Genomic DNA, 17620 nt, shown 5'->3' with positions numbered 1-17620 from the left:
TCTGGAAAATGTTAAGATACTTGAGAAAATTTCCATCAATGCTATTTACTAAAATCAAAATGTGTGCTTTGTAGAGTGCTAAGTGTTCGGGAGAGTACAATTCAAAGGCAGAACTATCTGGCCTACAAAAAACCTAGAGTCTAGTTGGGGGAGACATACATAATGACCAAGCGGAAGAAAGAAGGGCAAAAGAGCACAGTATGTAAAATATGGACTAAAGATCTTTGAGAAGTAATGAGTGCAAAAGGACACTAAGGAGGTTCAAAAGTGCTGAGGTAACCACAGGACGAAGAAAAATTAACCATGGAACACCTCGAGGAGATAGGATTAATACTCTTTCATTCAGTAGTATTTATTGAGCGCTTACTATGTGCAGAGCTCTGTACTAAGTGCTTGTAATGTACAATTTGGCAACAGATAGAGATAATCCCTGTCCACTGATGGGCTCCAAGTCTAAACAGGGGAGATGGACAGCAAAGCGAAACAGAACAAAATAAAACAAATGGTCTGGTGTAGATATCATCAAGATAAATAGAATCATATATATATATAGAGAGATACATAGATATGTATCTCTCCATTTATGTATATTGATACATACATATCTATATATATATACATCATTAATAGAGTAATAAATAATATATACAAATATGCAGTGCTGAGGGGAGGGGAAGGGGGAAGATCAGAGGGTGGAGTGGGGGAATGGGGAGGGGAGGAGGAGCAGAGGGAAAGGGAGGGCTCAGTCTGGGAAGGCCTCCCAGAGGAGGTGAGCATCAAGGGCATACTTCATTTTCTTTGCTCCTCTGCCTCTGATCCCTGGCTCTTCCATGGAATGTCCTCCTCCTTCATATGCACCAGATCAAAATTTCCCCTCCTTCAATCAATTATATTTATTAAGTGCTTACTCAATTACTATATTATATTAATATAGTATTCATTGTAATATTATTTATTACAGAGAAGCAGCATGGCTCAGTGGCAAGAGCCCGGGCTTGGGAGTCAGAGGTCATGGGTGCGAATCCCCGCTCTGCCACTTGGCAGTTGTGTGACTTTGGACAAGTCACTTCACTGTGCCTCAACTGCCTCATCTGTAAAATGGGGATGAAGACTGTGAGCCTCACGTGGGACAACCTGATTACCCTATATCTACCTCAGTGCTTAGAACAGTGCTCTGCACATAGTAAGCGCTTAACAAATACCAACATTATTATTATTATTACTCTGAGCAGAACACAGTTTTAAACACTTGAGAGAGTACAGTAGAATCAGTAGATTCAATCCCAAGCTTCCCTGTATTTCTCTTCCCCTCGATTCCTTAGCTCTGGCTTCAAAAGAGGTTTGCTTCTATACAAGATAATAATGCTCTATCCAAGCCTAACGTTATCCATGCTATCTAATGGACTATTAATACAGTACCTTCAAGAAATGGTGAGATGCTTTATAGTCAGGAAAGAAATATAAGTTCTGGTGCTTCCCGCCCTTGGGAGTCTTGCAATTTTAAAGTCTTTTAGATCAAAGGTCCCACTGCAAAGCAAGTAAAAATAAGGTCATCTAAGAGTTTCAGTAGGACAAATAAAAGACCCTAGGGAGTCCTTCGGCTATCAAAAACCCTTTCTCTTATTCATTCCAGGGTCTGCCCTAATACGGCCAACTTTTCTAAAATCTTGCAATACCTTTAAGGTGGATAGCTGAACAGGTAAGTTTGTTCAAATTCCCCACGTTTTCATCCCCCAAAACTTATCATTATTCCACAGGCAAAACTATTGCACTGGGAGCGGGACAAGTAGAATCCAGTCTTTGTCTGATTTTGAGAAAGTTTAACTGTATCAAACCGACACCGGGACTTAAGAACTTCCACAAGTCAACAGCTGTGACCCCAGTCAAGTAAGCAATGGAGTTTTCATACTCCAAGCTGTGCCTCGAGTTTCTTTGGCCAGAGCTATGTATATTTAATTAGTGTCCTCTCACCTTCACACTACATGTTTTTCTACTTGACAGTTTCTGGCACCAAAGGAATGTCCTTGAGGGGGAAAAAAAAAGTCAGGCCTATTGACTACTAAGCATATTATTTGACTTAGTGTTCAAGTATTCTGAAGAAAGAGTTAGGAATGATAAAAGACAGTGCGGCAGAGAGCTACTTTAACTGACAGTGTCAGGTCGGTCGAAGCTATTGAACAGTTCCTATTAAATTAGCTTAGCTTCATCTCAGCTAGTTAAAGCTGGCATGCTGACAAATGAGTTGCTTTCTGTATATAAAAGAGGAGAAGCGGGAGGAGATTCACATTTGGGGGCTTAGTGACAGTAGATATGTCACATCACAAGGTCAGTACGAGTCTGTCCGTGGAAGAAATGTAAATGCCGGTCCCCTGTCGATACATTGGATGTTCAGTTGCAAAAAAAAAAAAAAAAGAAAAGAAAAGAAAAAAAAAGGAAAAAAGCATTCCTTTGCCAGATGACCTCATTCCGACTAATTAAGATTACTTCTTTCATGGATTATTTCTTTCATGGAATTCCAACCCAGTTAATTACTGCTTTTAGGGCTTGTTTAAAATCTAACTGTAACTTTGGTTTAGCACTTCCTCACTTAGATATTTTGAACAACGTTGTGCTTCCATGAATCCAAACTAGAAAAGTCATCCTGGTTAAAGGAGTTGATATTGAATTCTATTTTCTATTCATTAGAAGAGAGGTACCAAAACTCTGAGGGCTGATCAATAGTTGAGTTGGAAACATCTCAAGGGAAAAACCAAATTCAAGTTTGATAATAATAATGCTAATGGTATTTGTTAAGTTCTTACTACTTGGCAGAGCAGGATTAGAACTCATGTCGTCTTACTGATAGTTCAACGTGAAACAAACCCCTGGAAAAAAAACAAAAACTTTTTCAGGTAGAGTCTATAAACCATTGCAGATCATAGCAAATGAAGTTTGCAGATGTGACAGGTTAATTTTTCTCCATGAATCCAACACTCCTTTTTCAACTGCAGGAAGATGGAGAAGCAGTGTGGCGCAGTGGAAAGAGCAAAGGCATGAGAGTCAGAGGACATGCATTCTCATCTCAGCTCTGCCACTTGTCTGCTATGTGACCTTGGACAAGTCACTTAACTTCTCTGTGTCCATCTCCTCATTTGTAAAATGGAATTAAGACTGTGAGCCCCATGTGGGACAGGGACTGTGTCCAACCGTCTCATCTTGTATCTACCCCAGCACTTAGTAAAAGAGCTGCAGCATGGCTCACTGGAAAGAGCCCAGGCTTAGGAGTCAGAAGTCATGGGTTCTAATCCCAGCTCTGCCACTTGACAGCTGTGTGACTTTAGGCAAGTCACTTAACTTCTCTGTGCCTCAGTTCCCTCATCTGTAAAATAGGGATTAAGATTAAAATAGGGATTATGACTGTGAGCCCCATGTGGGACAACCTGATGACCCTGTATCTACCCCAGCACTTAGAACAGTGCTCTGCACCAAGTGAGCGCTTAACAAATACCAATATTATTATTATTATTATAGTTTGTCTTGTTCCCTGATAATATTACACTGACCCTCAAACTGCCCCACCCTTCCCTCCCTATGAAAATTACTGACAGCTCCATTGTTAATTCTAACACATGGTAGTCAGGGTCCACAATTTAAGCTAAAATTTGTGGAGCTAGATGGAGGATTGGAAGACTATTTGGGGACAAAGTTGTACTGAGCTCCTTTTTTAGCCATAGCAGTAGAAATTTGGAAATGGAAAATGTCTTTGAGTATTTCTTCCATTAACATGCTAAAGTCCCAAACCACAAGATATCGGCAAACTAGTGCAAGTATAAGGTAGAAAAAGAATATATAACTAATTAATCGTAAGAGATTGCTTGGATGTCTTGAAGAAATGGTTACTTATAAATGTTTTATCTGTCTCGGTGAGTTTGTAGAATGCAGACTAGAAATACGATCCTAGAGAAAAACACAAAAAAAAAACCACCGACTTAACTTTGCAATCGTTTCCCCTCGAGAGACTGATACGACGGGCTTCTGAAAATATACAGGGCAGTTGTTAAAATTTTATTAACTAATCTAGTTCCTCTATTCCCAAGAAACTCTTTCTAGTCTTTATACCTTTTGCAGTTTGAGAAGTTTTTATAAAGAGAGATTAAAGAATACCTCAGAAAAAATTAGCTACCTCTGTATAGTCTTAAAGTTAATGAGATTGATTTCCCTGGATATCCTCCTATCTTCCAAGGAACTGCCCAAATGGAACTATAAGTCTTTGTGTGAGTCTTCCCTTTCTTCATTAGTCAGTTTGCATTTCTCAAAATAGATGCCTTCCAATAGCAGTCCAGCAATTATAAAATATAAAGTCTTCGTCTAAGGCAAGTGTTTTCCCGCAATGCTCTGTGCTTGCCTGTAAATAGTTCTTTCTCTCCTCAAAGTGTTTTTCTACATCGTGCTTGTCTTATGCCGTCGAGTCGTCTCCGACCCAGAGCGACTCCATGGATGCATCTCTCGCAGAAGGCCCCGCTCTCCATCTGTATTCCTTCTGGTAGTGGATCCATAGGGTTTTCTTGGTAAAAATCCAGAAGCAGTTAACCACTGCCTCCTTCCGCACAGTAAACTTAAGTCTCTGTCTCCGACTCTCTCCCATGCCGCTGCTGCCCAGCATGGGTGAGTTTTGACCTGTAGCAGATGGCCTTCCACTCGCTAACCACTGCTTAAGCTAGGAATGCAACGGACAGGCCTCTGCTTGATTCTCCCTCCCGTAGCTGAGACTAATAGAGGACTGGAAACTCTCCAGGTGTGAACCTGAGAGGGGATACATTGTGCTAGATAATAATTGATTAGACTGTAAGCCCATCAATGGGCAGGGATTGTCTCTATCTGTTGCCAAATTGCACATTCCAAGTGCTTAGTATGATGCTCTGCACATAGTCAGTGCTCAATAAATACTATTGAATGAATAATTTAACAATTTTGGTATTTGTTAAGCGCTTATTATGTGCCAAGCACTATTCTAAGCACTGGTAAGAACAAGGTAATTAGATTGTCCCACATGGGGCTCAGTCTTCATCCCCATTTTCCAGATGAGGCAAATGAGGCACAGAAAAGGGAAGTGACGTCCCAAGTCACATAGCAGACAAGTGACGGAGCTGGGATTAAGGCCCACGACCTCTGACTCCCAAGCCCGGGCTCTTTCCACTGAGCCACACTGCTTCTCAGCCACGCTGCTTAGTGAGGGGAGAAACTGACTCATCAGTCTCTCATGAGGTGCTTGAAAGGGGGAAAAGACAATCAGTGCCTTGTACTCGATTCTTACTATAAGTAAGCGTGACTCAGTGGAAAGAGCCCGTGCTTGGGAGTTAAACGTCATGGGTTCCAATTCTGGCTCTGCCCCTTGGCGGCTGTGTGACTGTGGGCAAGTCACTTGACTTCTCTGTGCCTCAGTTACCTCATCTGTAAAATGGGGATTAAATGGTAGCCTCACGTGGGACAACCTGATGACCCTGTATCTACGCCAACACTTAGAACAGTGCTCTGCACAGAGTAAGCACTTAATACCAACATTATTATTATTCCAAATGTTACCATCAGTTACCAATTTATTATCAATTTACCAGGTGTTATCAGGTGTTACCCACAGCGAGGCTCAATGGAAAGAAGCTGGGCTTTGGAGTCCGAGGTCATAAGTTTGAATCCCAGCTCTGCCACTTGTCAGCTGTGTGACTATAGGCAAGTCACTTAACTTCTCTGTGCCTGAAGTACCTCATCTGTAAAATGGGGATTAACTGGGAGCCTCACGTGGGACAACCTGATGACCCTGTATCTCCCCCAGCACTTAGAACAGTGTTCTGCACATAGTAACTGCTTAACAAATACCAACATCATTATTATTATTATTATTATTATTATTACCAGGTCAACCAGAAAACTTACTCAAAAATATCCACTTGAAATTTTCAATGGTCACATAGCTAATGAAGAGCTTGCCTGTTTTCCCCACAACATACTACATGTTTATCTTCTAGGCATAGCTAAAGCCAATTTCTACTTGCTAATAGTTTTTTGTTTTTTTTTTTTGAGTTTAGTTTTTTGCTTTAACATAAAAATCTCCCTATGATTGAGTGAAGTCTGTAAGGATTTTGAGCTCTTGGATGAAGACTTTGAAACAAAGAAAAAATATTAACTCATTATCAGTGAAAACCAAATGGTCACAGTGGCAAGAGGCTGAAATTCCACATTTTTTCCCCCAGGATCCACAACATGCAGCTCAGATGCTTTCTCTCTTTCCATTCAAGGTAGATCTTGAGTTTTAGTATCCAGTATTTATATCCGTTTAACTTATCCTTTGAAATGGGGAAAGCAGTCAAGTTATATCAGCATCGTGCTGGGAGCAAACACGATGTTCTAAATAAATAAATAATATCGAACGCCTTCTGTACCCGATGGGATCAGAACTGACATATTCACTTAATGCTCTCTATACCTGTAGGCAGCAAGAGAGAAAAGTAACTACTACTCAACATCTCAATGGCTGAACCCACGATAATGCAATATGGAAATAAAGAGAACCTGCTAGTGTATTAAAATGTAAATCTCTTGTCTGGCAATTTCAGAAAGTCCATTCTCTTGGCTACATCTATACTTCAGTTCTTTGAATAACTTTACACCAAAGAATGAAAAAAATGAATAAATGCCTTAATTTTCAAAATAGTGGAAGTATCCTGCATAAGAACCCTGGATAAATGAAGAATAAGAGGGCAGATCTTATTTTTTTTGGTCTGGGCATATATAAACTACATAGTAAAAGCACAGGAAACACAGAAGCAGTGTGGCCTAGCGTAGAGAACATGGGCCTGGGAGTCAGAAGGACCAAGTTTCTAATCCTGTCTCTGCCACTTGTTGGCTCTGTGTCCTTGGACAAGTCACTTCACTTCTCTATACCTCAGTTAGCTCCTCTGTAAAATGGGGATTAAGATCTCTATGCCTCACTTGTAAAGTGGGGATTAAGATGGAGAGCCCCATGTCGGACAGAGACTGTGTCCAACCCGATTATCTCGAATCTAACCCAGTGCTTAAAACAGTGCCTGGCACATAGTAATCCTTTAACAAATACCATATTTTTAAAAAAAGGACACTGATGTCCCTATTGCCTCCATGTGAGTTCTTAACCCCTTAACGATTGGATTCTCACCTCATCCCTTATGCACCCTTTCTTATACTCCATTGCTTCCCCTACTTGTAATCAATTTCAATATGTGTCTTCCCAGCTAGAATGCCAATTCCTTGAGGATTGACCCGGATCAAGTCTACTTACTGTATTATGCTGTCCAAAGTATTCAATTCAGTGTTCAGCACACAGTGAGCTCTCAAAAAATGTCATGGCTTGGTCGATCTATGACAGTTGATGATGTTGAGTCTTGTGGGTGACATGGGAAGGATGCTCAGTGATTTTTCAAATGCTTCTAGTTGTACTTTCCAAAGTAATAATAATGATAATTTGTGGTGTTTGTTAAGTGCTTATTATGTGCCAGGGACTGTACTAAGCACTGGGATGGATATGAGCAAATTAGGTTGGACACAGTCCCTGTCCTACACAAGGGTCACAGTCTTAATGTCCACTTTACAGACGAGGGAACTAAGGCACAGAGAAGTGAAGTGACTATCCACTAGGCCACATTGCAAGATCTTGTACGGTAGTGAATAAAAAATTAGTGTTAACGTAGGAGTTTCTATTGAGTGTCTGCCAAATGTAACACTTTGTACTAAGTGCACGGAAAGTATTAGAGTACAAAGTTAAAAACACATTCCCTTCCCTTAAGCAGTTTACACTCTAAAGGAGAGATGGAAATGTTCATGAGCAGTGAGAAACAAATAAAAGAAAGTTGAATGTTCAATCAGTTATACTTATAAATGCAAGAGGTGGATTTGAGAGGAGAATTAATTTGGGAAAGGTTAATTTCAGGACGGCCAAAGATAGATAACGTTCCAAACGACCGCTTGTATGAGGCGTTTAAAAAGCCAGTAGGGTTTTCAGTCAGTTGTGTGAACACAGAAAAGGGGTGTTTTTGGACAGTCCTGACAGACCAGATGTGATGGACAAGAATTCGTTTTTCAGAACACACTGTTAGTGTCCACTGAATTATTTGCCCCCCCAAATTTCTTACCTCAGTTCTTTGGCTGCCGTAAAAAGAGCCACGATGAGAATGGGAAAAGGTTGGGGGGGGCAACGCTAAGATACATATCACTGAGGAATTCAGAAAGACATGGAATAATCACAGTGTTCCAGAAGTAGTTCCCCTCTCTGTCCCCCATAACAATTATGGCTCATATTTTTCAACTCTGTTGCTTCCCTCAGATATGTTAATTTTTTTGTGTCTCTTTCCCCAGCTAGATTGTAAACTCTCTGTCCTTTACTATGTATAAAACACCACCTGAAAACATCTTATTAATTTGGTTTAAAGAGGGCTCATTTTAAAAGGGCTCATGTGCAATAATGGGCAAAAACCCCTGTCATTTAATTTTTCAAGGAGGTGTTTTGCCAAGTCTTCTCCCAACCACCACATACCTTTTTCTTCAAAAACAATTTATCCCCACTAGGGAAACAACCTTTCTGCAACACCCCAAATTTGAGGAATGAAAGATGTTGTTAACCTCTGCCCCTCTGAAGCCCAAATTGTACAGAGCAACTAAGAATCTGATAAGAACTGGAACTGAGCCATTTACAAGTCCCATCTGTTCCCACATAGCATTCTCAAGATTCATCACCCTCACACACTCTTTTTCTTTCATCCTCCTCAAGCCAGGGCTCACTCTAACCTAGAATTGACTTCCATAAGGTTATCATGGTGCTAATCAAATTACCACCCCTAAGGTCTAGGGAGAAATTGGGAGAATTATAACCTTTTGCTAAGATACAAACCTACTGACATTATGAACAGAGAAGCTATTAACAGTCAAAGGTCAAACGTCATCGTGTTTTGGCAAAAAGACTCCTTGAGACCAACGTAAGCTTTTCGGGAAAAAAAATAAAATAAACAAGGAAATGCCAGAAAATTTCAAATTGAATCTATTTCAGGGTAGTATCGAAAAATCTGCCACTCTAGATTTCCAATAAAGAGGTAATCAGTCAATCAGTGGGAAAGTAGTGTGGCTTAGTAGAAAGCACATGGGCTTGGGAGTCAGAGGTCATGGGTTCCAATCCTGGCTCTGGCATTTGACAGATGCGTGACTTTGGGCAAGTCGCTTAACTTCTCTGTGTCTCAGTTACCACATCTGTAAAATGGGGATTAAGACTTTGAGCCCCATGTGGGACAACCTGATTACCTTTATCTACCCCAGCCTTTAGAACAGTGCTTGTGACATAGTAAGCGCTTAACAAATACCATCATTATTATTATTATTATTATTATCATTATCATTACTAAGCACTCACTGTGTGCTGAGTACTGTACTAAATGCTTGGGAAAGTAGGATATAGTAGAGTTGGTATAGGCTGTAAGCTTGTTGTGGGCAGGGAATATGTCTGTTTATTGATTGTGATATTATAGCCTCCCAAGTGCTCAGTGCTCTGCACATAGTAACTGCTCAATGAATATGACTGACAATGATTGAATGCAAGAATAGGCAATCACTACCCACAAAGAACTTAGAATCTACAGGGAGAAGTAATGGTGCTAAGCTCTTAAGAGAACATATGCCAAAAATGTAAGCTCCTTGAGAACAGGCATTATGAATACTTACTCTATTACATTTATCCAAGTGCTTAGTACTGTGTTCAGACCACAAAGAAGAAACGATACACCACTGAGTTACACTCTTTGATGTGCAAGATTTGGGAATTTTCCATTTGTAATGGCACTCTTAATGGATGACAATGCAAAATTCACATTTCTTACATTCATTTTCAGGGAGAAACACTCTGAAAAAGGTGCATAATTAAATCATTTTATCATTTTTACTGAGCACTTACTGTGTGTAGAACATTTTACTAGGCATTTGGGAGAGTACAATATAACAATAAAAAGATACGTTCCCTGCCCACACTGAACTTACAATCTATAGGGGAGACTTTAATCTTACTCGGTCACTCTCATATCACTAGCTCAGAAACCGATAGAAAAAATAATACTTGGAAATCTAATTTTTAATATACATTTGAAAGAACACAGAAGGATTTCATTCCAGTGAGACTGGAAGTAGAAACCAAGAAATCCATTTAGATCTAGAAGAAAAAAAAAAGTAGTGGAAAACTGAACCTGACCCTTACTTCTTATTATTAACTCAAGCCTGCATATCTTTGATTTAATAGTGGAGCTGTACAAAAGCAACCAAACATTTTAACGGGTGCCCTGCTTACAACTGATGTACCTTTTTTTTTTCTCGTTGGCTCTTTTTCCATTCCAGTCTTTGCTTACTGGGTAACACCATATGTCTCTCCTCTTCTCCACTCTACTTTTAACACCTCCAAGTTATTGGAATTCATTGTTAACTTATCTATATTTGAAGTAAGGTACACTGTAAGGGATAATAGTAATACTTGCAAAATCTTGTCAGTAGGTTCCCTTTTCCTCTGATTTCTCCACCTCCACACACATACCCATGGAATATACCAGTCCCTTCATATTGGTCCCAGTTCCTTGGAAGAGGAAAACCCATTGATCATCTCCCACACACGAACACACACATATTCCCTTACTTAATCCTTTGAAAAGTGAACAGGAATGATTATCCCACTGCCTTTATATGCCTTGCAGTTTTGTTTTTCCCGGCCAGTATTTTTTCCGGTCTCCTAACATTTGACTAAGCTGTAAGCTCATTGCGGCCGGGAATGAAATAATTGTCATATTTGCTAAGTGCTTACTATGTGTCAGGCACTGTACTATGCTCTAGTATGGATACAAGCAAATCGGATGGACACAGGGCCTACCCTCCATGAGGCTCACAGTCTTAATCTCTGTTTTACAGATGAGGGAACTGAGGCACAGAGTCGTGAAGTGACTTGCCCAAGAACACACAGGAGACAAGGGTCAGACTCAGAGTCAGGGTCACGGTTAGGATCCGTGACCTTCTACCTGCCCAGCCCGTGCTCTATCCACTACACCACGCTGCTTCCCATGCTGAGACCGTTACATTGTACCCTCCCAATTGTGTAGTACAGTGCTCTGCACATGGCAAGTGCTCAATAAATACGGTTAATGGGTTATGTTTGGTCGCATGGCTGGAAGTTTGGGCTCAGCTACTTGGGTGAATACGGTGCTCCCAGGGGGACAGTGTTGGAGAGCAGAAACCAGCTCAGGACCCTGCCAAGAAATGTATTCTTCCAGAAGATGCCGAATTTGAATACCTTCACTGCCATCTTACGATGCAGTACAACCTTATGACTCACTCAGTGCTCTTGGTTCAGTACTCTGCCCACTCATTCACCACAGTGTTGTTCATCATGGAAGAACCAGTGCTTCGGGTTGCTCACTTAAGCTTTGAGAACCTCTCACCGACGGGATCGCTTCTCACCACTTCCCCTGCCCCCTCGGTTCATCCAAAAATACTGCCGCCAAAAGTCACCCTTAGGGAAGAAGTGCGGCCTAGCGGGTAAGAGCCCGGTCCTGGGAGTCAGAAAGTCAGGGGTTTCCCGGCTCCACCGCCCATTTGCCATGTGACCTTGGGGAAATCACTTCACTTCTCTGTGCCTTGGTTACCTCGTCTGTAAATTGAGAAGCAGCGTGGCCTAGTGGCAAGAGCACAGGCTTGGGAGTCAGAGGATGTGGGTTCTAATCCCGCCTCTGCCATTTGTCTGCTGTGTGACCTAGGGCAAGTCACTTAACTTCTCTGGGTCTCAGTGACCTCATCTGTAAAATGGGAATTAAGACTGTGAGCCCCACATGGGACAACCTGATGACCTTGTAACTACCCCAGTGCTTAGAACAGTTCTTGGCACATAGTATTTAACAAATATCATGATTATTATTAATATTATGTAGGCAGGGACTGTGTCTAACATGAATTGCTCTAACCACCCCAGTGCTTGATAGAGTTTCTGACATAGAGTAAGTGCTTAACAAATCCCATCATCATCATCTCCCTTAACCCTTCATTTAGACAATGTCACTCTTCCTCAGAACCTTCATATAGTTAAGAAACCTTTTTTTATAAATGCCTGCCTCTGCCAGAGAAGCAGCGTGGCTCAGTGGAAAGAGTCCAGGCTTGGGAGTCAGAGGTCATGGGTTCAAATCCCTACTCAAGCCGCTTGTCAGCCGTGTGACTTTGGGGAAGTCACTTAACTTCTCTGTGCCCAGTTAGCTCATCTGTAAAATGGATATTAAGACTGTGAGCCCCAGGTGGGACAACCTGATCACCTTGTATCGTCTCCAGCGCTTAGAACGGTGCTTTGCACACAGTAAGCGCTTATCAAATGCCATCATCATCATTAACCTACTGCATGACCTTGAGTAAGACATCTTTCCTCTCTGTGCCTCAGCTTCCTCATCTGTAAAATGCTCATTGTTAGGTTGGGGGACGGGGTCCGCATCTGATCTGATTCCCTTGTACGTGTCCCGGCACTGGCTATATTAAGCCCTGAATAAAGACTATAATTAAAAACCATAATTAAGATCTTAGACTGCCACATAATCCTCACTGTATTTTCAATTCACTCCCTTTTGCCTGGTAAAGCACTGCAGTATCACTTCTGGATGGGAGCCAGCATTCTAACGTAGGACTGTGACCTGCCGACGGAGCCAGGTAAACGTTGAACTAATTGTCCCTCGTCCTTTTCTCCCGGCTGGCTTCTCCCACTTCAGACTTTCAAGAGAATGGGGAGGCCCAGGTGAAGGCGTCCGAAGCTGCTCGTACAAAGCCTCGGCTGTGGCGTCTGCCCGGAAAGTAGACCTGAGGGTTGTCCCAATTCCCAGAGTTCCCATGAACATTTCACTTTAAATAGGTCAGGCCCTTAGCCTGCTCGGTGAAAAAATCGAGCCCTAAACAATTACGTTTGAGCGCTTGAAATAAATACAAGCAACTGGAGGAAGCAAGGTTAAATATTTGATGGAGCGGTGTCAAAATATTATATTAGTATTTTGCCCCTGCTTGTGACTTTCTTCAAATCTCCGGAAAGCACTGCAGCAATACTTCAACAGACTTTACTGCATACAAATGAGAGCTCCTAGTCTAACCGCTGACCCGAGAAATCTACATGAAATGAAGTGAAGAACACTAAATAACAATAGAAAATAATTAAAATTAGAAACTTCAAAAATAAACTGGCTCAATAAAGGCGCTATTGGAGGATGAAATTTTTTTACAATTTATCTTAATAACATTAAATGATTTTTAAATATAGCCCTCCCAAGTACACAGGGGATCCCTTTCAAGATTCAAATAAAAATGTATCCTTGTGGATCATTTCTTAAGCAGGTAATATGTGTGCCAGATACTTTACTGAGCACATATGGAAAAAATCAGGTTGGACACAGTCCGTATCCCATATGGAACTCATAGTATGAATACCCATTTTCCAGATGAAGTAAACGATGCACAGAAAAGTTAAGTGACTTCACCTAGGTCATACAGCAGGCAAGTGGTGGAGCCGAGATTGGAACCCAGATCCTTTTGACTCCCTGGCCCGTGTTCTACCCACTAGTCTGTGCTCCTTCCCTAACGTCATTCATTCATTCATTCATTCATTCAATAGTATTTATTGAGCGCTTACTATGTGCAGAGCACTGTACTAAGCGCTTGGGATGAACAAGTCGGCAACAGATAGAGACAGTCCCTGCCGTTTGACGGGCTTACGGTCTAATCGGGGGAGACGGACAGACAAGAACAATGGCACTAAACAGCGTCAAGGGGAAGAACATCTCGTAAAAACAATGGCAACTAAATAGAATCAAGGCGATGTACAATTCATTAACAAAATAAATAGGGTAACGAAAATATATACAGTTGAGTGGACGGGTACAGTGCTGTGGGGATGGGAAGGGAGAGGTGGAGGAGCAGAGGGAAAAGGGGAAAATGAGGCTTTAGCTGCGGAGAGGTAAAGGGGGGATGGCAGAGGGAGTAGAGGGGGAAGAGGAGCTCAGTCTGGGAACGCCTCTTGGAGGAGGTGATTTTTAAGGAGGGTTTTGAAGAGGGAAAGAGAATCAGTTTGGCGGAGGTGAGGAGGGAGGGCATTCCAGGACCGTGGGAGGACGTGACCCGGGGGTCGACGGCGGGATAGGCGAGACCGAGGGACGGTGAGGAGGTGGGCGGCGGAGGAGCGGAGCGTGCGGGGTGGGCGGTAGAAAGAGAGAAGGGAGGAGAGGTAGGAAGGGGCAGGGTGATGGAGAGGCTTGAAGCCTAGAGTGAGGAGTTTTTGTTTGGAGCGGAGGTCGATAGGCAACCACTGGAGTTGTTTAAGAAGGGGAGTGACATGCCCACGTCATTGATTCTGCATTCACCGTGCCCCCATCAATACGTCATTCAGTTGGAGACGACCATATTCAAGATGGGAAGCAATGCCGCCTAATGGAAAGAGCACTTGACTGCGAGTCAGTGGACCTGGGTTCTAATTCTACCTCTGCCAGTTGTCTGTTGTGTGAACTTGGGCAAGAGCCTTAACTAATTTGTACATCAGTAACTTCATCTGTAAAACTGGGATTAATTAATAATAATAATTATGTTGGTATTTGTTAAGTGCTTACTATGTGCAGAGCACTGTTCTAAGCACTGGGGGAGATACAGGGTCATCAGGTTGTCCCACGTGAGGCTTACAGTTAATCCCCATTTTACAGATGATGTAACTGAGGCACGGAGAAGTTAAGTGACTTGCCTACAGTCACACAGCTGGCAAGTGGTAGAGCTGGGACTCGAACCCATGACCTCTGATTCCCAAGTCTGGGCTCTTTCCACTGAGCCACGCTGCTTCTCTTCAATTCAATTCATTTAAATTCAATTCAATTTCAATTCAATTCAATTTCAATTCAATTCAATTCATTTCAATTCAATTCAATTTCAATTCAATTCAATTCAATATTTATTGAACGCTTACTATGTGCAGAGCACTGTACTAAGCTCTTGGAATGTGCAATTCGACAACAGATAGAAACAATCCCTACCCAACATTGGGCTCACCATCTAGAAGCAGCTTGGCTCAGTGGAAAGAGCCTGGGCTTCGGAGTCATGGGTTCGACTCCCGGTTCTGCCACTTGTCAGCTGTGTGACTGTGGGCAAGTCACTTAACTTCTCTGTGCCTCAGTTACCTCATCTGGAAAATGGGGATTAACTGTGAGCCTCACGTGGAACAACCTGATTACCCTGTATCTACCCCAGCACTTAGAACAGTGCTCTGCACATAGTAAGCGCTTAACAAATACCAACATTATTATTATTAGAAGGGAGGAGAAAGACATCAAAACAAACAAGTAGACGGGCATCAATAGCAGCAGTATAAGTAAATACACATATATACACATCATTGAGAAAACAGAATAATAAATATGTATATATTATTATATATTATTATTATATATATATAAGTGCTGTAGGGCGGGGAGGGGGAAAAGCAGAGGGAAGGATTTGGGGCAATGGGGAGGGGAGGAGGAGCAGAGGAAAAGGGTGTGCTCTGTCTGGGAAGGCCTCCTGGAGGTGGTGAGCTCTCAGTAGGACTTTGAAGGGGGGAAGAGAGTTAGGTGGATAAGAGGAGGGAGGGCATTCCAGGTCAAAGGTAGGACGTGGGCCAGGGGTCGATGGGGGGACAGGGGAGAACAAGGCCCAGTGAGGAGGTTAGTGGCGGGAGAAGAGCGGAGTGTATGGGGTGGGCTGGAGAAGGACAGAAGGGAGGTGAGGTAGGACGGGGCAAGGTGATGGAGAATTTTGAAGCCAAAAGTGAGGAGCTTTTGCTTGATATGAAGGTTGATAGGCAACCACTGGAGATTTTGAGGACGGGGGTCACATGCCCAGAGTGTTTCTGTAGAAAGATGATTCAGCTGCAGAGTGAAGTACAGACTTAAGTGGGGAGAGACAAGAGGTTGGGAGATCAGAAATGATAAAATCTATGAACCCCAAGAGGGATTGGGACTGTGTCCAATCTGATTACGTTGTATCTACTCCAGTGCTTAGTACAGTGCCCAGCATATAGTAAATGCTAAAGATCTATGTTTCAGTGCCGGCAAAATGTGTGACACAGCCCATATAAACTGGACAAAATCACACGAACCAAAATATGAGATGGATGTCTGGAGAAGCTTTCATTTCTTGCTACAGTGAAAACATTTGTCAGGACAGTTGCTGCTGCTGAATCCACTGATTTCACAGCCATCTAAATGAGGCTTTTATACAGGAACAAAGAAGATACCACTAAAAGACAATGCACAGCTAAGTTTTGTTGCATGATAAGTTCTCACTGGTAATTTCTCCATACTCAATGTTGGGGTACAATATTGATGAGGTCACATAGCCAAAGAGATATCAGAAGGGGGACTCTGCCTCTCCTGTAATGCAAAAGAAATACTCAACTGGCCTGAAAAGCTCTTCTATTAATGTGGGTGCTGCTTTTCTATTCAGAGCTTGAGGAGTGCAAGGTAAGCAGCAGATCTGTTTCCAAAATCATAATAAGCGTGTTTAGACGTGAATTCCAGCAAGTGTTTTCCAGGACTCTAATGGGGGAAACATTTGGCCCGATTTCTTCTTCTCCTCCCATTTCCCAATTCCTCCACTTAAGGGGAAATAGCAATTTCATAGAAAGATGTAATTCAACTCTACAAGTTGGGTGGTGGGTTGCTTTTATTCATTCATGCAATTATATTTATTGAGTGCTTACTGAGTGCAGAACTCTGTACTAAGCGCTTGGAAAGTACCATTCGGCAACAAATAGAGACAATCCCTAAATAACAAGGAGCCCACAGTCTAGAAGAGGGGAGACGGACAACAAGACAAAACATTTGCCATATGAACTGAGAAATGCCACTCTGCAGGTGCCCCCAAAGGAGGCTTGTCTGGGATGTTATTTCCATCCTCCACATGGGAGTCCCAATTCCACTCAATTCCACTAAGACTGTGATCCCCACGTGCGACAACCTGATCACCTCGTATCCCCCCAGCGCTTAGAACTGTGCTTTGCACATAGCAAGTGCTTAACAGATGCCCTCATCATCATCATCATCATCATTCTTGGACTAACTTTCCTATACCAAAATGTCTGATAATTTCCCTGGGGGAGACAGACCAGCCTCCAGGAGCTAGGGAGAACATGGGAGGAGAGCAATGTACCGTAGTGGAAAGAACACAGGCCTGGGAGTCAGAGGACAAGGCCTCTCATCCCAGGATTGTCATTTGCCTGCTGCATGACCTTGGGCATGTCTTCTTTTCTCTGTTTCCTCATTTGTAAAATGGGATTAAATCATACTCCTTCCGACTTAGTCTGTGAGACCCATGTGGGGCAGGGACTGTGCCCGACATGATGACTGTAAACCTGTCAATGGGCAGGGATTGTCTCTATCTGTTGCTGAATTGTACATTCCAAGCACTTAGTACAGTGCTCTGCACATAGTAAGTGCTCAATAAATACTATTTATTGAATCAATAATTGAATGAATGAATGAATCTTATATCTACCCCAGCACTTAAGAAAGTACTTGGCACATTCTAAGTGCTTAACAAACACTATTACTAT

Source organism: Ornithorhynchus anatinus, chromosome 6 (genome assembly GCF_004115215.2).
Source record: "Ornithorhynchus anatinus isolate Pmale09 chromosome 6, mOrnAna1.pri.v4, whole genome shotgun sequence".
NCBI lineage: Eukaryota > Metazoa > Chordata > Mammalia > Monotremata > Ornithorhynchidae > Ornithorhynchus > Ornithorhynchus anatinus.
Note: the sequence above shows the minus strand (reverse complement) of the source record.